Genomic DNA, 25,706 nt, shown 5'->3' on the forward strand with positions numbered 1-25,706 from the left:
AGCTCCCGACGACGCTGCGCCCCGCGCGCCACCCAAGGCCGCTGCCGCGACCCCTCACCACCGTGCCTCGCCTCCTTCCTGCCGGCGCCGCCCTTCGCCGGCATGGCCCCGCCACCGCCGCGGGCCTCCTCCTCCATCGCGCCTCCACTCCGGCCACCTCGCCGGCGAGCTCCGGCGTGAGCTCCGGCCGGCGAGCCCTCCTCTCCGGCGAGCTGGTGCAGCTCCGACCACCACCATCTTCGTTTCCGGCGATTTCTTCGGCGAGCACCTCGATCCGCGTGCGATCCAGATCTAGATCTAGAGATTCCACTCGGTTGACTTTTTCCCTCCTAACCCTAATATTTTGCATTTTTCAACGCATCATAACTCTGCATCCGTAGCTCCGATTCCTGCGTGTAGCATATCGAAATGTTCGTCTCGACGAGTACATCACTTCATCTCATTGCATCATTTTAATTTGAGCTCATCTTGAAGCCCGAAATGTTGTTGGAAGAGGGCTATGTGATGAATTTGTCAGATCTCTTTCAGCAAATGGCATTTTGTCATTTGTGCCATGATTAATGTGTGCATGCTATGATCCTGAGTTCTACATGTGTTTTGTTATATGCCATGCCATCTTTACAGGGGTGTAAGCCATGTATTTTAGTGATATTTTTGGTGACTAGCACAAGCTTGCAAAGTAGCATAATCGGTAATGCTGATTTCAGGGACTTAGAATTTCACCAAGTCCTTGTCCTGATTTTGTTGTTATGCCATATGTTCTTATTGTTTCCTAGTGATCTGTGCCTCATTTGAGGATGATCAGTAAGGATGTTTTGTTAACATTGTGGTGTTCTATCCATCCATGTCTTTGTTTGAATTTATGGAGCACCCTAGCTTGAGTCAATCGAGCTCTACTTTTGCTATAAAATGATCCTGGTAGATTGTTGACATGTTTAGCGATTTTGCCGAGGATGTTGCTATTGATCCGTGCATGCTATGATGTTGTTCTTGCCATGTATAGCTCCTATGCCATGTATTCTTGATGGGTGCATGCTCTGTAGTGAGCATTAGTTTGTCATGCCATGCTCTGTAGTGAGTGCATCGAGCTCGTAAACATGCCTAATCGTTAACTGTTTTGCATGCTCCAGTTTTTCACTAAGTCTGAATCTGTTTATGTTTTTGCTATGTTCACATGCTTGCAATTGTGTTTTCTGATCCCTTTTTGGCTCAAGGTCACTAAGGGACTTTTGTTAAGTGCTTTGAGTAGCTTCATGCCATGCCTTGCTTTGCCATGTTAAGTTCCTGTAGCATGTAGTTTTCATGCTCATGTTAAGTTCATGTAGCATGTAGTTTTCATGCTCTAAAGTGTGCTTCCTGATGATAAATTCCAGACTCGTGTTGATTTCACTAAGTCCGAAACTTGTTATCATTTGCTCTTTTGCCATGCTTGTTTGAACCTGTTAGTGGATGAATTAGCCGTAGCTCAATGTTCATCTTTTGTCAAGCTTCATGAGTGGATCCCTGCCATGTATTTTGTTGTCATGTTTGAGTGTTGTAGCATATTTATCTTGATGCATTTAGTTGGTCACTTGCTGATTATCGCAGACCGGTGCCATATTTGTTTTGCTTGCCATTTCCAAACTGTGCATCCGATTCCGGTGATCTTTATATCGATTTCAACCGAAATCACCTCACCTTTCCAGTGGCACTCTTGGATTTCCAAGTTGAGGCCAGGTTCAATCATTCCTTGTCAAATCATGCATATGCATCCCATATCGCATCCTGCATATCATACCATGTTTGCATCATGTTGCTTGAGCATCGCACGTGGTTGATTGTGTTCCTTTTTCTTGTTGTCTTGCTTGGGTAGAGCCGGGAGACGAGTTTGCGAACGAGGAGCCCGTTGAGTTCGCTTACGAGGATCAAGTCAACTCTTAGAACTTTGCAGGCAAGATGATCATACCCACGAAATCACTTCTATCTTTGCTTGCTAGTTGCTCGCTCTTTTGCTATGCCTATGCTACGATACCTACCACTTGCTTATCATACCTCCCATATTGTTAAGCCAGGCCTCTAACCCACCTTATCCTAACAAACCGTTGTTTGGCTATGTTACCTCTTTGCTCAGCCCCTCTTATAGCGTTGTTAGTTGCAGGTGAAGATTGGAGCTTGTTCCATGTTTGGAACATGGATATTTTGTTGGGATATCACAATATCTCTTATTTAATTAATGCATCTATATAATTGGTAAAGAGTGGAAGGCTCGGCCTTATGCCTAGTGTTTTGTTCCACTCTTGCCGCCCTAGTTTCCGTCATATCGGTGTTATGTTCTCGGATTTTGCGTTCCTTACACGGTTGGGTTATAATGGGAACCCCTTGACAGTTCGCCTTGAATAAAACTCCTCCAGTAATTCCCAACATTGATTTTACCATTCGCCACCTAGCCTTTTCTTTCCCTTGGGTTCTGCAGACTCAAGGGTCATCATTATTTTAACCCCCCGGGCCAGTGCTCCTCTGAGTGTTGGTCCAAACTAGAGCCCTGTGCAGCGCCCCCTCGGGGAAACTCGAGGTTTGGTTTTAGTTGTATGGAACGCTCATATGAGTGTGCCCTGAGAATGAGATATGTGCAACTCCTATCGGGATTTGTCGGCACATTCGGGCGGATTTGCTGGACTTGTTTTACCATTGTCGAGGATGTCTTGTAACCGGGATGTCGAGTCTGATCGAATTGTCTTGGGAGAAGGAATATCCTTCGTTGACCGTGAGAGCTTGTGATGGGATAAGTTGGGACACCCCTGCAGGGATTTGAACTTTCGAGAGCCGTGCCCGCGGTTATGGGCAGATGGGAATTTGTTAATGTTCGGTTGTAGAAAACCTGAAGTTGATCTTAATTAAAATACATCAACCGCGTGTGTAACCGTGATGGTCTCTTCTCGGCGGAGTCCGGGAAGTGAACACGGTGTTGGAGTTATGCTTGACGTAGGTTGTTCTAGGATCACTTCTTGATCATAGTTTCTCGACCGTGCTTTGCCTTCTCTTCTCACTCTCACTTGCGTATGTTAGCCACCAAATATGCCAGTCGCTTGCTGCAGCTCCACACCATACCTTTTAACCTTCCTATAAGCTTAAATAGTCCTGATCGCGAGGGTGTGAGATTTCTGAGTCCCCGTGACTCACAGATACTTCCAAAACCAGCTTGCAGGTGCCGTTGAACCGTGCAGGCAACGCAATCAAGCTCAAGGAGGAGCTCGTTGAAGATCTTGCCCTTTATGTTGTTTCGTTCTAGTTGATCAGTAGTGGAGCCCAGTTGGGATGATCGGGGATCTGTGTAGCATTTGGGGTAGTCTTCTTTTATTTTGGTTCTGTAGTCAGACCTTGATTGTATCTGGATGATGTAATGCTTTATTCATGTATTGTGTGAAGTGGCAATTGTAAGCCAACTATGTATCTCTTTCCCTTATGTATTACATGGGTCGTGTGAAGATTACCTCACTTGCGACATTGCTTTCAATGCGGTTATGCCTCTAAGTCGTGCTTCGACACGTGGGAGATATAGCCGCATCGAGGGCGTTACAATAAGTTCATCATATAATCATCATTATTGCCTTTCACTTGCACGGCCAAATAACGTGGATAATAATAATAGTGCACGTGCATTGGGCTAAGCTGGAATCTGCAAGCATTCAATTCAAGAGAGAAGACAAGGTAATATGGTCTCTTTGTTAGATCAACAATAATGCATTTAAGAGCCACTCAACATTTTAATCATGGTCTTCTCCTCTCGACCCCCAAAGAACAACAAAAGAAATAAAACTATTTACACGGAAAAGCTCCCAACAAGCAAAAGAAGAACGAGAAATCTTTTTGGGTTTTCTTTTTAATTACTACTACTACAGGCATGGAAAGTAAACTAACTAAAGGCTACAACTAATTTTTTGTTTTTTTCTTAAGGTTTATTAGACACACAAGAAGAAAGCATAAAAAGGGAAATAAACTAGCATGAATATTACAATGAAAGAGTATGAGCACCGACAACTAGCATGAGTGTGTGAACATGAATACAATGTTGGTGAGAGATACGTACTCCCCCAAGCTTAGGCTTTTGGCCTAAGTTGGTCTATGGCCACGGCTGGCCTAACGGATATCCAAAGTTGTAGCTGGGGTCGTACTGAGATGCAGCGGCAATTGCCTGATGAGCTGTAGCTTGGAGGCGAGCTGTCTCCGCCCTCCTCTCGTACTCGGTCGCCTCCTCCCTAGGTATAACATATCTACCCTTTTCCTAAAAGTCAAAGAAAGTAGGAGCAGGGAGAGCGACATGATAGGTGCATCGTCTGTCAAAGATTAGTCGGTACTGGAGGAACTGATCGTTCCTCTCAACAAACTGATGACAAACCATAGCATCATAATCTAGATAAGAAGGAGGCAACTCAATATCATCTCCACGTATGGGTATCTCAAGAAAGTTAGCTATACGAGTTGCATAAATTCCACCAAAGAAATCTCCATGAATACGATTATTATGCAACCTACGTGCAACAATAGCCCCCAAGTTGTATTGTTTATCTCCTAAAACAGTGCTCCTGAGAACGCTAAGGTCAGGTACACACATGTGACATGCTTCATCTTTACCATTTATGCATCTACTTATGAAGAGAGCAAAATAATGTATAGCAGGAAAATGAATGCTCCCTATGGTGGCTTGTGTTACATCTCTAGATTCCCCCACTGTAATACTAGCAAGAAAATCTCTAAATTCATATTTGCAAGGTTCACTAACATTACCCCACTGTGGGAGTTTACAAGCAGTGTTAAAATCTTCTAAGTCCATGGTATAAGATTTATCATAAAGATCAAACAGGACAGTTTGAGAATTGCGTGATGATGAGAATTTAAACCTTCTCACAAATGAATCAGTTAAATAGAGGTATTGACGGAACTTATCTGCCTCCAAGCTCTCTAGATCAGCATTACACACATATGCATCAAATTCCTCTTTAATTCCTGCTTGGATCATGAAGTCCTTTGACGGCCATTCACAAGGCCGCACTTGAGCGTCTCTTGGTGGTTCCTCATCCGCATCGCGTATTGCGGGCTTGGGTCCTTGCTTCCTTGAAGAACCACCTTGGTACATTTTCCTAAACATATTTCTTCCTTTGAATTTTTTTTGAAATTTTTAGTAACTTAAAATAAAAGTGAACCAAACTCAACAATATTGATAGCAACTACTCCTACAAGTGCCTAGAGGCAATATCATGCATCAAAACTACTTTTGACCACATAAATTTGACATGCAAGCTCAAGAACAGGGTCACCTAAGCAGCAAAAATTTGCAATGAATAAAGCACTAGAACAGAAACTAATTGGACCATTGGAGGAGTCACATACCAAAGAACAATCCCCCAAAGCAGTTTTGTGAATGGAGCTTTGAGCTAGGAGATCGAAAATGGCAGCAAGATGAGCATGAACTCGGGTGTGAGCTGGTTGGTGATTTTTGTGGGAGGAAGAAGGAGTGTGTGGTAGCTGGAATAAGTGGAGGGGAGCCACCATGGGCCCACGAGGCAGGGGGCGCGCCCAAGGGGTAGGGCGCGCCCTCCACCCTCGTGGGCACGTGTCTGCTCCCCGGCTGTGTTTTCAGTGCCAGATATTCTAAAATATTCTAGAAAAAAATCATATTTAATTTTCAGGGAATTTGGAGAACTTTTATTTTTGGGGTATTTTTATTGCATGGATAATTCAGAAAAACAGACAGAAAATACTATTTTCATAAATAACAGAAAGTAAAAAGAGGGTACAGAAAGTTGCGCTTTCTAAATTCATCCATCTCATGCTCATCAAAAGGAATCCACTAGCAAGGTTGATCAGGTCTTGTTAACAAACTCATTTTGAATAACATGAAACTGGAGAATTTTTGAATAACACTAGGTTACCTCAACGGGAATATGCATGTCCCCAACAATAAGAATATCATATTTCTTCTTGACAGTAGGAAGAGGAAATTCAAAATCTCTAATAGTGATTGTTGAAAATTTTCCAATAGAATTGATACTGTGGACTTGAGGTTGTTTCCTTGGAAAGTGTACCGTATGCTCATTACCATTAACATGAAAAGTGACATTGCCTTTGGTGCAATCAATAACAGCCCTTGTCGGCGTTCTAGGAACGGGGGTCCCCAGACTTGCCTGCCTGCGGCCCGCGACGTGGCGGAGCCAGCAGGCCGTACGGCCCATCTTCACCAACAAAGCATCCAAGACCCTCGCGAGGGGCCAATCCTCGCGAGGCGGAGGAGGCAAGACCTCCCCTAGAGTGGCCTAGCTAGGCAGGCTCACGAGGAGCTGAGATATCAAGGCAAGGCGAACCTCACGAGGCTCTCGTGACGTGAGCCATGACGATCGACACTAGGCGGGCGCCAGCGCGCACAGCGTCCTTGTTTCCTCTTTGGTGCAAAGGGGCAAGCGCAGCCACAGAGTACCGATGCATCAGGCAAAGGTTGCCATTCCGGTGCAACAAGACCAAGACCACGGACTGCAAGACGGAGGTCATCGTGGATCCCAAAGCAGCATCACCACCAGAGCTTTGTGCAGGCGAAGACTACTTTTGTCAAGATAGCTTGTACTAGTTGTCCCTCTTCAAATTAGCCCGCCATTGTTGGCTCCCTCCCCTCTCGATATTTGGGAAGAGGACCAGGGCCTCTATAAATAGGACTAGCCACCATAGTAGGGGAGAGGGCCGGAGATCCCGGGAGATCATCAGAGATCAAGAGACACACCACAAGCTCATACGCGCAAGAACACCTCAACCTCAGGAGGCTGTTCTCCCCTTGTATTGTTCATCATCAGCCCAAGAGGCAATCCACCACCACCACACTGGAGTAGGGAATTTCACCACAATGGTGGCCCGAACCAGTATAAACCCCGTGTCTTTATGTGTTGTGAGTTCGTCGAGTTCGTCCGCAAGATCTTAGCGAGCTAGAGCGTAGATCGGTAGGAGGGGAACACTTCGCGCGCACCCTAGTGTTTGAACCTTAAGGGTTTGTCGGAGCCCCACATCCGACATTTGGCGCGCCAGGTAGGGGGGCGCCGGAGCCTCTTCTCCGCCAATCAGCTCTCCGACGTTAACCGGCTATGATGTCTGGCGACCCAAGGACCGGATCCAACTGCTGGGCAGCCTGGCGGGCCCGGACGGCGCCACCTGCCCATGAAGATTGGGGAGACACTGCACCCCAGGCGGCATGGGCGCCACCAAGCTCTACCGGGCATGGACAGCGCGGCCAGACATCATCCACCCTCACCCCGCGGCAAGCACGAGCCGCGGCAAGAGCAGCGAGTCACGCCGCAGCAACGGCGCCGCACTCACGGCGGGAGCAAGCGAACATGCGGGCGGCACTCACAGTGGCAAGGGAGCTGCTGCGATGCAGGCTGATGGAGAGCAGCCGGGACACGCTGCTTGAGCGTGTTGCTGAGCTACTGGACGCAATGGTGTCGGGAGCGCCACCCTTGAGCTATCGACTCCCCCCAGGCTAATGCAAGGTCGCGCGGCGAGCCTCACCACATCTGCGTGTCGTCGACTACGCCCGGGGGCTTCGCCAACATCGGCACGGCTGGCGGCGTAGGGGGATCCAACCCCCCCATGCCGCCCTCGACAAGCACGAGCGCAAGCGTCACCCCCCATGGTCCCGGCCGAATGCCATAGTATCATCCCCAGGACGCCATCATGGGCGGAGCAACATGGAGTGTGGGGCACCATGGCGAGGTGTTCGGGGTGACGGCCCCGGAAGCCTACGTGCCCCGCATGATGGACCAAGGGTACGCACTAGAGGACGACATTGGCTCATTCGTTGGAGAAGATTGGGGAGAAGGGGCGCTAGGAGTCGAAGCCTTCCAAGAGCCAGCGGAAAACCACAGCGATCGCACTGGCGACGGCAACTACAGGTTACCGCTAACCTCTCAAGAACAGGCTTATGCTAACCATGGGCTATAGATGAATCATGTTGCAGCACCGATCAACGACCCCGGCACGGCGGCACCCGTCTCAACAAGGGAGACACACTGGGGGCCGCCGAGAGGGAGCCAGGAGCAAGGCCCCTCCCCAAGGCACGCGAAACCAGGGGACACCCGCAGGTAGGCCCTCCGCCGGGGTGGCTTCAACGACCCTTCCTCCGGCAGAGGACCCGTGGTCGCCGAGGGAACCGCTGGCGTCCTCTTTCCCTCCTTTGTGTCATCCTGGTCTCCGGCCGGCTCAAAGGAGGTCAAGAGTGGCGCAAGGCGGGGCCCTCGTCTGGCGATATGAAGCAAGGCCGGTACCTGTGAAGAAGGCCCGGTGCCTGTGAAGCTCGCTGCCCGTGACACTCTCACGTAATAATGAGTTGGGGCTGTACACGCCCCGGAGCCTCAGGAGCGCCGGCCTCAGGCCCTGGGGCTCCCTCCCACGCCAAGTGGACAGCACTTAGCTCCGCGCTGGTGAGAAGACTTGAAGACCCGAAGACTAGACTAGGTGCCGCACGCGGCCTTTTGCTTTGGATCTCTCTTTCTGTGGCTTTGCTGTCTGATTCTGGACTTAAGTTGAAGCTGAATTTTTATCGTTGCGCACGGGGGTGCCTTTTCTCGTTCGAGCCGTTTTTCGCCTTCTGGATCTTGTTTGGTTTGGGACTAACGTCCGTCGCCTCTCCCTCGCAAAGCTCCTCGCGAGCCAGACCGCGTAGAGCACGCGCGAGCACTATGCCTGGTGCTCACCCCTTGCGGGGCCCCCTCAAACAGGGCGATAAGCTCCGCAGGATTCTCAGGAATTCTTCGCCGCACGACCCAGCCCTAAGTTGGCGCTGACTAAGGTAATCCACATCGGAAAACTCACCCCCAGCTCCATGAGCTCACGAGGACACATACCCACATCACATAGGAAAGTAAAAACTGCGGTTTGCTTGCACGAGGGGCTCCCCCTCTCAAAATGCTCTTACAACTTTTCCAAGGGCCACGTCCGAGTTTTGCATGTAGAATAAAACAACAGGAGTATCTGGGATCAGCCAGAGACATCGCTCGCTACGTCGTCCAGGGACGCATCGCTTGCATCATCATCACATTCGTCGGAATCGTCGCCGCCGTCGGCGACACCCCCATCGCCATCGTTGACCATGTCACCTTTGTCTGCGACGACCACCACCCCATCGTTCTCCGAGTTGAAGGCCCTGACCAACGCGTCAACATGGTCCTCTACCCAACGCGCCAAGTCGCCCCGGACGGCAATGGGCATAGGAGCAATGGCGGCATCAAAGTCGAAGTTGGGGTCGGCGTTCAGAAGGTGGCCGAAGACACGGGAGAAGGCGCGTTGAAGCAGGCCACGACCCCTCTCCTCCACAAGCTGCCGATCTCTGGCAGATTGAGCCTCCAGGCACGTCACCACCTCGGTGAAGGTCAGGTGGCCGGCGTAGTCACTTGAGTGAGGGGTCGGGGCGTTCTCGTCGCAGATATAACCCAGGGCAGTGTTGGCCTTGTTCCGAAGGTCTTGAAGCATAGGAGCATGCTCGCGCTCCAGCGTTCGGCGTTGGAGCACTTCCTCTCTATTTTGTCGAGCGATGGCCTCGGTGTCGTCAATTCGTCTCCGGAGGGAAAGAAGCTCGGCGCAGGCGGAGGCCAGGTCCACCTGTGCCGTAACCAGGGCGGCGGTTGTGGCCTCAGCACGCCTCTCGGCCTACGTCCAACCTGGGACTGAGGGCGGCGGCCCTGCCCGCACCCTCCTGTCCGGCGAGCTCCAGCCTCAAGTCGTACCTGCCCTCCAGATCAGCGCGAACCACGGCCACCCGGCGATTGATCTCTTCCTCGACTCTGGCCTCGCGGGCCCCGACGATATCTTTAGCTTGAACGACTTGATGCTCCCTCGTCTCCAGTCGCTCGAGCTCGAGGCTGCGCTCCACGGCCTCCAGGGCCAGCGTCTCCTCACGCCGCCGGACCTCCTCTTCCTCCGCAGTCACCCCCCTCATCAACGCAAGGGCGGCCCCGCGCACCTTGACTTGTTGCTCATGGGACGCGCTCCAGGCCTGGAGCTCCCACGTGTGCTCCTCCACAGCCTTGCAGCAGCGATCGGCCTCGTGAGCTTCCTCCAAAGCTCGCGAGCGGGCCTCATTGGCAATCTCGAGGGACGCCTCAGCCTTCGTGTTCTCGAGGTCACGATGATAATGGCAAAGGTTGATGGCCACTCGCGGCTTGCGCCACTCCTCCACCAACCGAAGACCTTCAGCCTCAAGACGCGAGTCGACACCAGCAAGCTCTTCACCAAGACAGTTAATCGCGCCCATCGCCTCCTAGAAGAGCTCGTGGCGAACCACGCTGCGCCCGCGCTCGAACGCTTGGCTCACCTCGTCCTCCGCCTCGGGGGCTGCGGGTGGAGCATCAAGTGGCGCGCCATCTCCCGGTTGGGGGCTGGGGGCTGGCGCGGCCCCAGGCGCTAGCTGACCCTCGCGAGGGGCCCAAACCGAACAAGGCCCACTGCTTGAAGGAGGCTCCAGCATCGAGGTTAGCCATCTACCAACCGTGACCAAGGGAGGAGCCATTGGAACGCCTGCTGCACTCCGAGCAAAACCACGAAGAAAGGACGGCGAAGGCACAAGCTCGGGGCGCCTTGATGACGGACCAGCTCCCGAGGCTGACCCCACGCCGTGTGCAGCGTCCGAACCTGAAGCACTGGAGCTTGGCGAGTGCGATGGGATGAGAGGGAGCTGCTTCTCTGGAGATTTCGCGGCCTTAGCAGAAGGGGACCTGAGGGGACAATCGTCAGGAAAGGAAGGAGGCACATAGAAGATCACCAAGATAAGGTACTTACTCGTCAACAGTGATGTACTTCCGTCGCTTCAACGGCCCGGAGATGTTGCTGCTGCTGGGGGATCCCTTCCTCTTGCGGAGCTCCTCGAAGTCCACGCAAAGGCGACCGAAGCGCTGGACGTGACGATCGGCGCACGGCGGAGCCGAAGAAGAACCAAGAGGGATAGCCTTAGGGGAGCCTGGCTGTGGCGAACAACCTGACTCTTCCTCCCTGTGACCTCCCGAGGCCCCTGGAGCCTCGGCCTCGAGAGCCGCATGCCGCATCTCGTCAGCAACCGGCGCCTCAGGAGGGGCGCCGCAATCTCCCGAGGACGACGCCCCGTATCACCGCTCGACATGTGCTCCTCAACATCTGAGCAGCCGGCACCCGTCGCCGCTCACTCCCCCACACCGTCACCTGGGGCGAGCTCGGTACTGGCGGCAAAGAATGGGACCACGATGACAAGATTCTCGCAGGGGCCCCACCAAGCCAATTGGGCGCAGCCCCCACTCATCAAAGGAAGGCATGTTCATGGCAAAGGTGACCTTGTTCTCGCAGTGGTACAACATGCAGCTTTTCATGGGCATCTCATCCGGTAGAGGGACACCAGATAGGACCGTGAGCACCGTTTGCCGCACATCGAGAGGGATCCCCTCCTCCTGAACCCTCATGTTGTCCTGACTGCTGAGCAAGTCCCACATCGGGCGATAATGGCGCTGAAGCGGAGCAACTCGACGCCTGACGAACTCCCTCACCACCATGGGCGCGGTCACACCAAGGTCCTTCAACCAACGCAGCCTGGCCAGACGGGGGCAAGGCAGGGGCTCGTGAGCTTCTGATGGCACCAGCCTGGGTTTGGAATGGCAGGCCCCACCGGAGCTTGGCGCAGAGGGTTGAGCACACCGACATCAACAAACACCCATCGCGTGCGGAACTCGCTCGCGGATGAAGGGAGCTCGAAGTCGATCCCCATGCCTGATGTCGCAGCCACGGCCTGGAAGCCCACACACCCTGAGCTCTGCCGGGCACTGGTGAGATGCAGCGAGAAGAAGTGGCAGAGGAGCGCCACGGAGGGGGAAATGCCCACCATGGCCTCACACACGAAAGAGAAGACGGCAAGAAGGGTCGTAGATTGACGGTCGAGATGGAGCATGTGGATCTGATAGTGCTCGAGCACCGCGTTGAAGAGGGCGGAGAAGGGAGGAAGCAGGACAGCCCAGAGGGCGTCGATGAAGATTGGAACCTCGGTGATTGCCCGGGCCATGCTGGGGCGAGACGCAGGCCAGGCCGGCGTCTCTCCCCACTCGTTGAAGCCGGAGGCGAGTATGGGGCACACCTTGCCCATGGCCTCGTCGTTAAGCACCCTAGGCCGGCCGAGCGCCGGCTCGAAGGATGGGGGCGCAGTTGGCGAGGGCAGAGGTTTATTCCCCTTGACGGCTTGCTTCGGCGCCATGACGGTGAAGCGGGCGGAGCGCTGGTCGGATTAAGGAGCGGAGCAGGGCATCGAGGAAGCAGGGAGATTGGAAGATTGGAAGAGCCAGGCGCGGAGAGGGAAGAATAACTGTGCAAGAAGCGGGGCCGCATAGCCAGGCGGGTTCAAAGGCAGTGTGGGGAAGCGGAGACGCCCACGTCCAATCAACCGCCACGCGTCAACCAAGGCCGCAGGCTTTTGGGGCCCGCGACGCTTCGAGCTTGACCCTTGGCTTCGCCGCGAAGCCAAGCCCGAGCGCACCTTGGGCCTGGGGGCTACTGTTAGTGTTGTGGGAACGGGGGTCCCCAGACTTGCCTGCCTGCGGCCCACGGCGTGGCGGAGCCAGCAGGCCGTACGGCCCATCTCCACCAACAAAGCATCCAAGACCCTCGCGAGGGGCCAAGCCTGACGAGGCAGACGATGCAAGACCTCCTCTGGAGTGGCCTAGCTAGGCGGGCTCACGAGAAGCGGAGATGTCAAGGCAAGGCAAACCTCACGAGGCTCTCGTGACGTGAGCCATGACGATCGACAACAGGCGGGTGCCAGCGCGCAGCATCCTTGTTTCCTCTTTGGTGCAAAGGGGGCAAGCGCAGCCACGGAGTACTGATGCATCAGGCAAAGGTTGCCATTCCGGTGCAACAAGACCAAGACCACGGACTGCAAGACGGAGGTCATCGTGGAGCCCAAAGCAGTGTCACCACCAAAGCTTTGTGCAGGCGAAGACTACTTTTGTCAAGATAGCTTGTACTAGCTGTCCCCCTTCAAATTAGCCCGCCATTGTTGGCTCCCTTCCCGCTCGATATTTGGGAAGAGGACCAGGGCCTCTATAAATAGGACTAGCCACCATAGTAGGGGAGAGGGCCGGACATCCCGGGAGATCATCAGAGATCAAGAGACACACCACAAGATCACACACGCAAGAACACCTCAACCTCAGGAGGTTGTTCTCCCCTTGTATTGTTCATCATCAGCCCAAGAGGCAATCCACCACCACCACACTAGAGTAGGGAATTACACCACAATAGTGTCCCGAACCAGTATAAACCCCGTGTCTTTCTGTGTTGTGAGTTCGTCGAGTTCGTCCGCAAGATCTTAGCGAGCTAGAGCGTAGATCAGTAGGAGGGGAAGACTTCACGCGCACCCCAGTGTTTGAACCTTAAGGGTTTGCCGGAGCCCCACATCTAATAGCCCCTGCAGTATTCAAGAAGGGTCTTCCAAGAATAATGGACATACTATCGTCCTCGGGAATATCAAGAATAACAAAGTCCATTAAAATAGTAACGTTTGCAACCACAACAGGCACATCCTCACAAATACCGACAGATATAGCAGTTGATTTGTTAGCCATTTGCAAAGATATTTTAGTAGGTGTCAACTTATTGAAATCAAGTCTATGATATAAAGAGAGAGGCATAACACTAACACCGGCTCCAAGATCACATAAAGCAGTGTTAACATAGTTTCCTTTAATGGAGCATGGTATAGTTGGTACTCCTGGATCTCCTACCTTCTTAGGTATTCCACCTTTAAAAGTATAATTTGCAAGCATGGTGAAAATTTCAGCTTCCGGTATCTTTCTTTTATTAGTAACAATGTCTTTTTTGACCTGGAAGACTGCAGGGCTTACACCCCACAACATTTTATTAGAAAAAACAGGGTACAAATACAAGGTTCCTCAAGAGGAGGAACAAAGAAATAGTAGAAAACTATACAAGAAAGGCTATATAAATCTAAAAATAAAGGAGAGGCACTAAAATCTATAACTAGGAAAGAAAGAAGATGCATATAAGATGGCCCTCAAGGGGGCAAGAAATCAATCCATTTGAGTAGAGCTTCCTTGTATCTGGTCTTGATACGGTGTGAAAGAAGAGTAATATCATGGATAAACCCATTTCTCCACTGCCTAAAAGTTGGTTTGACATGCCTAAAAGCCCTGTCATTCCGAAGTTTCCAAATATTCCACCATGTAAGAAATACCACCTCTGAGAAAAAGGCTTATTAAACTCCTTCCTGGCATGTAAGGCAATTTGCACCATATCGTTGCTATCCAACCAGGAAACCTGCAGATAGTTCCAGATTCTCATACTGAAGTTACATTGGAAGAACAGATGGTTCCTATCCTCAATTACTCCAGTCGGGCATAGGACACAACTAGGTCCATCATCAATTTTCTAATGGCGTCGTTGAATCATATCCTTGGTGTTAACTCTGTCCATAATTACCAGCCAGGCAAACATTTTAATTGTCATGGTACATCAACTCTTCCAAACCCGGCTCAGAATGGGATTGGCAGGAACATGCTAATGGGCAAAATCATAGTACTTTTTTGCTAAGTACTCCGCCTTTTTTCCATGCCTCCAAGTACAGATATCATTACAACCATTGTCCAAGGAGGTCACAGCTAACAAGCTTGATGACTGATCGAACTCCCTAAAAGCCAGTTCAAACAATGGTAAAGAAAACATTTGCTGCAAATTTCCTGCATGTACCACTTCCATGACAGAGAGGTTCTTCTGCATGCAGAAAGAGAAAAGCCTTGGAAACCTTTCTTGAAGAGGAATGCAAGACTGTTCAATCTCCCAATGATCAGACCAAAATAGCACAGAATCTCCTCTGCTAACAGTGACAGAGGTAACAACCCTAAACTTATCCATTAATTTGCAAATGTCCCTCCACCAGAAAGAGCCACATATAGTGTCATGAGGAATTCTCTGAAAGTAGTATGAATCCCACACCAAACAAACCCATGGCACATCTGCTTTATTATAGAACTTATTCAGGTACTTAAGAAGTAGTGCATCATTCTGTAGTCCCAGATTCAAAATTCCAAGCCCCGCTTCATCTTAGGCCTGCAGACAAGGGGCCAAGCAACCAAAGAGTGCCCCTTCTCCTGACCATATTTCCTCCAGAGGCACTGTCTCTGAATCCTTTCTAACTACTTTAGAATACCTTTTGGCAAAGATAGACTACAAAGGAAGAAAATAGGCAGTGAAGATATCACTGAATTTACCAGTTGCAACCTACTTCCTTGTGGTAAAAACCAAGAGCTAGCAGTTAGCCTTCTTACCATGCAATCCACCAAAGGTAGCAAATCAACAATTTTGGGCCGAGCGGTTCCAACAGGAAGTCCCAAATAAGTGAAGGGCATTGAACCTAGCTGGCAATCAAACTGAGCAGCAAGTGCAGCGACAACAGAGGCTTCCACATAGATTGGGTACATTGAAGATTTGTGGAAGTTAATTTGTAGTCTAGTTGCCAAAGAAAAGGAGTTCAACACTGATTTGAGGACCTCCAACTGAGTTGAGTCAGCATTCACAAACAGCAAAGTATCATCAGCATACTGCACCATTGGATAATCAGGATCATGTTTTGGCAATGGCAAGGTTAGCTGGCCCTTACACAAAAGATCATTGATCATGGTCTGCAAAAGATCAGCAGCAATCAAAAAAAGCAAAGGAGAGATAGGATCGCCTTGCTTTAAACCACATTTGCACTTGAAATGTTTTCCAGGCACACCATTTAACAGGATAGATGAGGTTACAGAAGATAGTAGCTGTTGAACAAAGGTGATCCATTTGCTATCAAAACCTTTTGCCACAAGAATTTTCAAAATTGCCTCATGCTGAATAGAGTCAAAAGCTTTTTCAAAGTCAAGCTTTAGCAATACGATTGGCTTCTTTGAGTGGTTGCATTGATGAATATACTCAAAAGTCCAAGCAATACAATCTTGAATTGTTCTTGATTTAATGAAGCCATACCGATTCTTATGAATACAGTTGGTGATTTCCTCTTGAAACCTGTTAGCTGCCAGTTTAGTCAGAAATTTCAGTCCCACACTTGTCAAGGAGATTGGCCTAAAATCTCCTACACCCTCAGGTGTTTGCTTTTTGGGGATTAAAGTAATGAAAGCTTCATTGAGATTTTCCAAAAGAGTAGTTCCTGCATGAAATTCCTTCACCAGCCTAATGAAATCACTGGATATGATAGACCAACATTTCTTTATAAAAAGGCCATTAAAACCATCTGGCCCTGGTGCCTTAACAACGGCCATTTCTTTGATGACCTTTTCAATTTATTGTAGCTGAAAAGGTTTTGTGAGCACCTCAAGACCCTGCACTTTTGGGATAAGTGAGAGAATGTCATTGCCCAACAGAATTGGCTTAACAGTTCCCATTCTGCCCTTGAAAGCATCCAAAAATTCCTTAGCTATTTCCCCATGATTTGAAGAAACTGTTCCATCAGACAGTTGCAGCCTAGCAATAGAATTCTTCCTATACCTCCCTGTTGCCATGGCCTGGAAGAATTTTGAATTTTCTTCTCCCACCTTAATATACCTGATAGTGCACCTTTTCCTCCAGCATAAAAATTGCAAGTGTAAAAGGTGCTCATGATGCATCTTAACTATCTTCCTGAAGTTGTATTCAGGTATGGATAGAGGCCTCCAATCCTCCAAATCATCGAGCCACAGAATTACCCAATTGCACTTTTCAATCAGTGATTTGATATGTGATAGCCCCTTTTGCCATTTTTTGAGTGCAAACCTCAAGGATTTCAATTTGTCCATAATAACTGCAGTTATATGAATCTTATGTGAAGGTTTGTTCCAAACCTCACTTACACAGTCCATGAACCCAGGTTGATGCACCCAATAGTTTTCAAATCTAAAGATATGAGCTTTTGGAATTGAGGTGCAGATAGATATAACACAAGGAACATGATCAGACGCAGTTATAGCAAGAGGTGCAACTTGTGTCATGGGATACTGATTTATCCAACTGGCAGAAGTAAGAAATCAGTCCAATTGCTCAAGAAGTGGAACATCCTGCATGTTTGACCAGGTGAATCTTCTACCTTTTAAAGGAAGTTCCAGCAATCCTAAGTGACCAATGATCTCATTAAAGATAAAAAATGTCATTAACATCCCCACCAGGAAGATTACGATTGTCCATGGACCTAATGAAATTAAAATCTCCCAATAACAACCATTTTTGCTTGGGTTCCACCTAAAGATTGTACAACCAGTTAACAAACTCATCCCTCATTATACCCTGACAAGGCCCATAAACATTTACTAAAAACCACTGGTCACTATTATGCACCGATGTGAAACTGATGACAATTCCAAAAGGCTTTACTTCAATTAAGACACCCTTAAAAACATCTAAACACCACACTGTCAGAATACCTCCCGAGGCTCCTCTCGAGGGCGATTCAATGAACTGGTCAGAACCCACAGGGCAAATGCTCTTAATTAATGAACGAGGATAATCTGATAACTTAGTTTCTTGTAAACAAGCAACCGCACACTAACTTTCAGTAGTTTTCTCTCTAACAGAACACCGTCGTGTTTCAGAGTTGAGACCACGAACATTCCAACAAAGCACCTTCCTGTTATGCATAGACATTTGATTCATGAGATAACCAAAAGCAAAGTAGCAAAAACTGCATAACATACAATGCCATACACCCCACGTCATACGAAACGAAATGCATCCAGTTCTGACCACACAACATAAAGTTTAGCACGACATAAACAGCAGCAAATTTAACAGGCTCGCTACACCTAGATAAAGTTTGAAACTACAACATTTAAACACCACTGGAGGAGGAGGAGTCTTTTGGATTATTCATAATCTTATCCTTGGACAGCAGGTTGGGGTCGATCTCCAGCTCCTCTCCAATTGTTTGCAGCACGTTGAGACGCGTGGATGGAGGGATATCTTCAGACTTGCCATTATCAGCGTCGTCAGGATTGGGCTGGGCCTTCACTTGAATGGGCTTGGACCGGGGATGCCTTTTAGTGGCCTGGAGAGAAAGTTGTTCAAAACTCACAGGCTTGAACCCATCCAGTTTTGCCGCGCTTCTCGTACATCTCCGTATAGAAGTATCCAGTAAAGGAGCCACGGTCTTCCTTCTTCTTGTCTGTTTCTTCTCCTTGGCCTGCGTAGAAGAAAAAACCACATAAGAGGAAAAAGAGTTCTCCTCCAGGCTGCCAGACACAATATCTTCAGAGAACTCCTGTCCAAACACGGCAAATTTAGACACTGCATTATCATTAGCACTGACAACCTCATCAGGTGAACATCCAAAAAGAGCTCTGACAACTGGGCATTTAGCCACAATAGATTTCCTCAGAGCAAGGCTGCTGGGCAAGCTTGGCACCAATGAAGACATCATCTGAGAATCATCAAAGGCAATGGTCCATGTGCGCTTGGAGTATGTCACTGTCCCAAGTGGCTTAAAGAAGATAGGTCTAGGCACCTCCGTGACAGCAAATTCAGGTAGCAGATTTTCAAATGATCTCTTCCAGATCATCTCTGGAGGAAGCGGTGGCCCAGCCACAATCCTTGCCATGCCAATGAAGATCTGATGCTGCTGAATGACAGGAGGTTGATATGGTACAATTGCCAAAGGATTTTCCAAAACGGCCGGCTGCACACAGTGTCCTGTAACTGTTGGTCAGGCTGAAACTGAAGTTGCTCCTCAAACTGAACCTCACATGCTGTTCAACAGACCTAGAACCCTCAGGCTGATCAATCACAATAGAGACCTGATCCTGCTCTGGCACCACAGGCTGTGGCGGCTGCTGAAGCTCATCCTCATCGTCCCCCCAGTTGGCATTTCCCCATCCAGCATCCCCAATGTTATTTTCCGAAGGCAATGGAGGGGCTACAGGCGCATCGTTCCATCCCAGCATTGGATATGGTGGAAGAACAAACATCAGATTGTCTTGCAGCAGGTTTCCAGGCAATGGGTGAGGATTACCATCCAGAGGCATTGGATCTTCATCATTTGGCATCTGGTCAGCGAAGTCAGCTCCCAATACATAGCAAGCAGCGGTCCACGAGACCTGAGCTCCTCCCCATTCTGCATAGTCTCCAAAGACCACATCACGTGGCACCAATGGTGTATCCGGAAAACTTGCCTCTACTAAAGTACGAACCAAATATGGATCCCCACTATCCCAAGAGTGAAATTTTCCAAAGGTGCCTACCGCGTGTGATATGAACTCCGTATTGCGATAGTCAAGAGGAATACCAATGAACATGAGCCAAACCTTACGGAACCCATGATTCCCCTTAAAATTCTCTCCCTCATCATGCTTCATAAATCTGACAAAACGATCATCACCCAGAGGAAATGGGGCATGCTGAATCAACATATATCTGACAGATGGATCCCTGACTTGAAATAACCCAACACCATGGAACCAAGGCTGAGCTGAGCGAACCAGAGTACCTCTATTTTGAAGGAACTAAACAATCTCTTCCCTGACCGGCCCGAGCGGTCCCTCCAGAGTAGGGATGACCTCAGCGACCATGTAATACTCATGGTGGCGAGGAGGACGAGCCAAAGGTGTGATGAAGGTGCATGGAAGCCCCTGTCCCCACCATCAATGATGTGATGGCCTGTCGGCAGGAAGCGCTGTGGATCAAGCTCAAAGTTCGCCCTGGCCGAAAGCTGCGGGGAGGGGATGGGGTTTTCTTTGGGAAGAGGAAGGGAGGATTGGCGCAATGTGGGCGGCGATGATGTGCCTGGGCAAGCTATCCCTATAACTCCGGCACCGTTCCCCTGACCGGTAGGGTTTTCCGATATGCTCGTGCTTTGTTGTAGAGAAATTGGTGTCCAAGCCAATCCATTGGTGCGCGCGAAATCATTACAATCCTTGCTAGAGTGACCCGTGCGTGAGCAAGCCGAGTAGATCGCTCGCATTCCACAAGAGGCTACAAGGTGGCCCCTATGAGAACACAGGGTACAGGTTAAAATACGGTCCACCATGTCATTTACCATAGCTTCAAATTGTTGTGTGGTTTGTTGCGTGGTGGGTATTTCCTGCGGAGGGGTTGGTGGGCTTGGGTTAGTAGGTGCATCCAGCATCTCAGAAACTGGGGTATTTTGAGACGAGGCATGCCCAATAACAACCGAACCAGAGATTGGCCCAACCGAAAAATCTTGAGACACTAGGCCAGATTGGAGTGCCTCCGAAGGTGATGGGCCAGATCCCAAGCTACCATTTTGAACTGGAGAAATTCCCGCTTCCGCAAATTGTGCAGCAAGATTACCAGAAACCACGGGCCTCGGATCCACAGGTACCAGATCCAGTGTGGGCGACATGGTCGACCGGTGCAACTCTGGCAACGGCTCAACAGTACCAAACACGATAGGTGGCCGAGCCACCGTCCAATGCAAGTCAAGGGGGGGAGCTTGTCGAATAACAACACGCTCATGAGCGGATATATCATATCCCCCATCCATAATAGTATCAATGCAATGTTGAGAAGCAGGATATCTATAACCTTTGCAAGCAGAATACTGTTCAAACGTGGCAAAAGAAAATTTCTTCTAAACAGTGGTAGCTGACTTAAGAGAAGATCTAATCGGAGGCTTATGCATGGCCAATAGACCTAAAGAAGATCTACGTTTAGTAGGACTAATCAGAATCCACTCAGCATCGCATTCCTTACGCCAGATCTTAAGTTCCCGAACCCAATTAGGCCCTCCATTGCCCCAAAGATTGAAATAACATTTGAATAGATCACAAGCAAATGAACGTAGATCCATAATAATAAAGCCAACTTGCTTGCATGAGACTTGGAAAGAAAAAACCTTGTCTTTGACATGAAGAACCCGAAGATCGATGGCCGATCCACCAATCACAGCCTCCAGAGCTGCCGCCACCGAATCCTCCGACAACCGGAAAGCATGGCGGCTAAAGGACACAATCAATGTGAAAGCCCTCCTTCATCCCATTGGATGGATCATTTGACCAGTAGATCTGAAAACCTCATCAGAAAAAACCCTACCCTTGGAGAAGTCCAAGCCAATGGTAGATCCACGAGAGGAACCCATAAGAGATGGGTATTGCCTTGATCCAGAGGAGACGCCGGAGAGGATGATCGGAAGGGATCGACAGATTAGTGGAGGAGGATGGAGATCGCCAGTGGTGAGGTCAGCGCTGTGGTGGGAGGTGGGAGCATCGTATCCAGCAAAGTGTTGAGGGAGGCGTTAATGTTGTCCTATTAGTAACAATGTCTTCCATGCATTTAGCATAAGGATTCATTTTAAGCATATCAGTCAAACGCATACGCAAAAAGATAGGTCTAATTATTTCAGCAAAGCGCTCAAAACCCCCATCATCCTTTTTCTTGGATGGTTTAGGAGGAAAAGGCATGGGTTTTTGAACCCATGGTTCTCTTTCCTTACCGTGCTTCCTAGCAACAAAGTCTCTCTTATCATAATGTTGATTCTTTGATTGTGGGTTATCAAGATCAACAGTAGGTTCAATTTCTACATCATTATTATTGCTAGGTTGAGCATCAACATGAACATCATCATTGACATTATCACTAGGTTCATGTTCATTACCAGATTGTGTTTCAGCATCAGAAATAGAAATATCATTGGGATTCTTAGGTGTGTCAACAACAGGTTCACTAGAAGCATGCGAAGTCCTATCATTTTTCTCTTTCTTCCTTTTAGAAGGACTAGGTGCATATACATTAGTTCTCTGAGAATCTTGCTAATTCTCTTAGGGTGGCCTTCAGGATACAAAGGTTCCTGAGTCACTTTACCTCCTCTAGTTGCAACTCTAACAACAAAGTCATTGTTCTTATTATTCAAATCATTGAGCAAATCATTCTGAGCTTTAAGTACTTGTTCTACTTGAGTGGTAACCATAGAAGCATGTTTACTAATAAGTTTAAGTTCACCTTTAACATTATCCATATAATCACTCAAGTGTCCAATCATATACGCATTATGTTTCAGTAGTCTACCAACATAAGCATTAAAATCTTCTTGCTTAAACATAAAATTATCAAATTCATCCAAACATTGGATAGCAAACTTAGCAGAACGGATTTCAGCTTTATCATATCTATAGAGAGAATTTACCTTTACTACCTTTGTCGGGTTATCAAGACCGTGTGTTTCTTCAATAGGTGATGAATTAAGACCATGTATTTCTTCAACAGGCGGTAAAATCTTAACATCTTCAGCTTTTATACCTTTTTCTTTCATAGATTTGTTTGCCTCTTGCATATCTTCAGGACTGAGAAATAGAATACCCCTTTTCTTCGGAGTTGGATTAGGAGTTGGTTCAGGAAGTGTCCAATTACTTTCATTAGTCAACATATTATTCAATAAAATTTCAGCTTGATCAACTGTTCTTTCCCTGAAAACACAACCAGCACAACTATCCAGGTAATCTCTGGAAGCATCGGTTAGTCCATTATAAAAGATATCAAGTATATCATTTTTCTTGAGAGGATGATCAGGCAATGCATTAAGTAATTGGAGAAGCCTCCCCCAAGATTGTGGGAGACTCTCTTCTTCAATTTGCACAAAATTATATAATTCCCTTAAAGCAGCTTGTTTCTTATGAGCGGGGAAATATTTAGCAGAGAAGTAATAAACCATATCCTGGGGACTACACACACAACCAGGATCAAGAGAATTAAACCATATCTTAGCATCACCCTTTAATGAGAACAGAAATAATTTAAGGATATAATAGTAGTGAGTTTTCTCATCATTAGTGAACAGGGTAGCTATATCATTTAATTTAGTAAGATATGCCACAAAAGTTTCAGATTCATAGCCATAGAAAGGATCAGATTCAACCAAAGTAATTATATCAGGGTCGACAGAGAAATCATAATCCTTATCAGTAACAAAGATAGGTGAAGTAGCATAAGCGGGATCATATTTCACTCTAGCATTCAGAGATTTTTGTTTCAGCTTAGCTAATAGTTTTTTAAGATCACTCCTATCATTGCAAGCAAGAAAGTTTCTAGCAGTTTCTTCATCCATAACATAACCCTCAGGAACAATAGGTAATTCATATCTAGGGGGAGAATCTTCATCATCACTTTCATCAATATTATCAGTTTCAATAATTTCATTTTCTCTAGCCCAAGCAAGTTGTTCATCAAGAAATTCACCAAGTGGCACAGTAGTATCAAGCATAGAAGTAGTTTCATCATAAGTATCATGCATAGTAGAAGTGGCATCATCAATAACATGCGACATATCAGAATTAATAGCAGAAGCAGGTTTAGGTGTCGCAAGTTTACTCAAAACAGAAGTTGAATCAAGTGCAGAGCTAGATGGCAGTTCCTTACCTCCCCTCGTAGTTGAGGGAAAAATCTTGGTTGTTTGATCTTTCAAGTTCTTCATAGTGATAAACAGATATAAATCCCAAGTGACTCAAAGAATAGAGCTATGCTCCCCGGCAAAGGTGCTAGAAAATGTTCTTGATAACCCACAAGTATAGGGGATCGCAACAGTTTCCAAGGGTAGTGTATTCAACCCAAATTTATTGATTCGACACAAGGGGAGCCAAAGAATATTCTCAAGTATTAGTAGCTGAGTTGTCAATTCAACCACACCTGGAAACTTAATATCTGTAGCAAAGTGTTTAGTAGCAAAGTAATATGATAGTAGTGGTAACGATCGCAAAAGGTAACGGTAGCGAAAGTAATATTTTTGGGTTTTGTAGTGATTGTAATAGTAGCAACGGAAAAGTAAATAAGAGAAGAACAATATAGGAAAAACTCGTAGGCATTGGATCGGTGATGGAGAATTATGCCGGATGCGATCGATCATGTAACAGTCATAACATAGGGTGACACAGAACTAGCTCCAGTTAATCAATGTAATGTAGGCATGTATTCCGAATATAGTCATACGTGCTTATGGAAAAGAACTTGCATGACATCTTTTATCCTACCCTCCCGTGGTAGCGGGATCCTATTGGAAACTAAGGGATATTAAGGCCTCCTTTTAATAGAGTACCGGACCAAAGCATTAACACATAGTGAATACATGAACTCCTCAAACTACGGTCATCACCGGTAAGTATCTCGATTATTTTCACTTCGAGGTTAACGGATCATAACACATAATAGGTGACTATAGACTTGAAAGATAGGATCAAGAACTCTCATATATTGATGAAAACATAATAAGTTCAGATCTAAAATCATGGCACTCGGGCCCTAGTGACAAGCATTAAGCATAGCAAAGTCATAACAACATCAATCTCAGAACATAGTGGATACTAGGGATCAAACCCTAACAAAACTAACTCGATTACATGATAAATCTCATCCAACTCATCACCGTCCAGCAAGCCTACGATGGAATTACTCACGCACGGCTGTGAGCATCATGAAATTGGTGATGTAGGAAGGTTGATGATGACGATGGCGACGGATTCCCTCTTCGGAGCCCCGAACGGACTCCAGATCAGCCCTCCCGAGAGAGTGTAGGGCTTGGCGGCGGCTCCGTATCGTAAAACGCGATGAATCCTTCTCTCTGATTTTTTCCTCCCTGAAAGTGAATATATGGAGTCAAGGTTGAGGTCGGTGGAGCGTCCGGGGGCCCACGAGGCAGGGGGCGCGCCCCCACCCTCGTGGACATGTGGTGGGCCCCCTGACGTGGATCTTTCTTCCAGTATTTTTATATATTCCAAAATAATTCTCCGTTGATTTTCAGATCATTCCGAGAATTTTTATTTCTGCACAAAAATAACACCATGGCAAGTCTGCTGAAAACAGCGTCGGTCCGGGTTAGTTCCATTCAAATCATGCAAGTTAGAGTCCAAAACAAGGGCAAAAGTGTTTGGAAAAGTAGATACAACGGAGACGTATCAAGGGGCAGGACTTCGAGCAGGAAGGCACCAGCTAGCAAGACGTCCCAGTCGACGCCGGCAACGGAACCAGTGATTCAGCACTCCGGAGACCTCAACCAGGCTTCTGTTACTTTTGTCGTTCCAGTGTTGAGTGAACACCCTTCATCGTTGACTGCACATGTCCTTGTTTCATTTGTTCAACCTCATGCCTCAGACCCTCAAGTTGCTGCATCTGTTCCACCATCTATGCTATTCGTCACCCATCACGTTCTGGAGGATCAGGCAAGCGCTGCTAAGGAAGCCATACGCCAAGTAGGCCTGATGAGGGAGCAGATGAAGACGGTGCATGAGACCAGCCAAGCTGCCTATGATGCTAGTGCAGCTCTCCAAGCCAATGTCCAGGTTAGTTGATTTCCGACTGACCCTCCAACTTGATGCTTGTTCTGTTAGGATATGCTACCTGAAAACTTTCATTGTACATCCATTTGTCAGTCTGCACACCCAGTGGGTGTTTCAATTTATGTTGAGTAGTTTTTCCAATTGAGTAGACTAGGTCATGTCGATTGTATCTTTGGACTAGTGGGGGCATGCAGAGTGCACCCACTGGGTTTAGTCCCTGAGGCCGTCGTCGAATGTGTGATTCGGCGGGGGTCTTGATAAAAATATCCTGTTCTTCACTTCTTCCACTTGGTCTAGGCAGACCATGTCGAGTGGAACCTGAACCGGTGGGGGAACGCTGAGTGCACCCACTAGATGTAGTCCCCGAGACCGCGGTCGACTGCGGGCAGTCGGTTGTGGTATGAGAATAACTGTTGCTTCTTCCTTTTTTAA

At 48.0% G+C, this 25,706-nt stretch overlaps 1 pseudogene; it reads right to left on the reverse strand.

The window, feature by feature from the left end:
- Positions 1 to 17,830: 17,830 nt before the first annotated feature.
- Positions 17,831 to 19,040, reverse strand: LOC147965752 (uncharacterized; annotated as a pseudogene).
- Between the last annotated feature and the right edge of the window lie 6,666 nt (positions 19,041 to 25,706).

The sequence above is a fragment of the Triticum urartu genome, chromosome 6A (assembly GCF_056163025.1).
Source record: "Triticum urartu cultivar PI428250 chromosome 6A, HENAU_Tu73, whole genome shotgun sequence".
Classification (NCBI taxonomy): domain Eukaryota; kingdom Viridiplantae; phylum Streptophyta; class Magnoliopsida; order Poales; family Poaceae; genus Triticum; species Triticum urartu.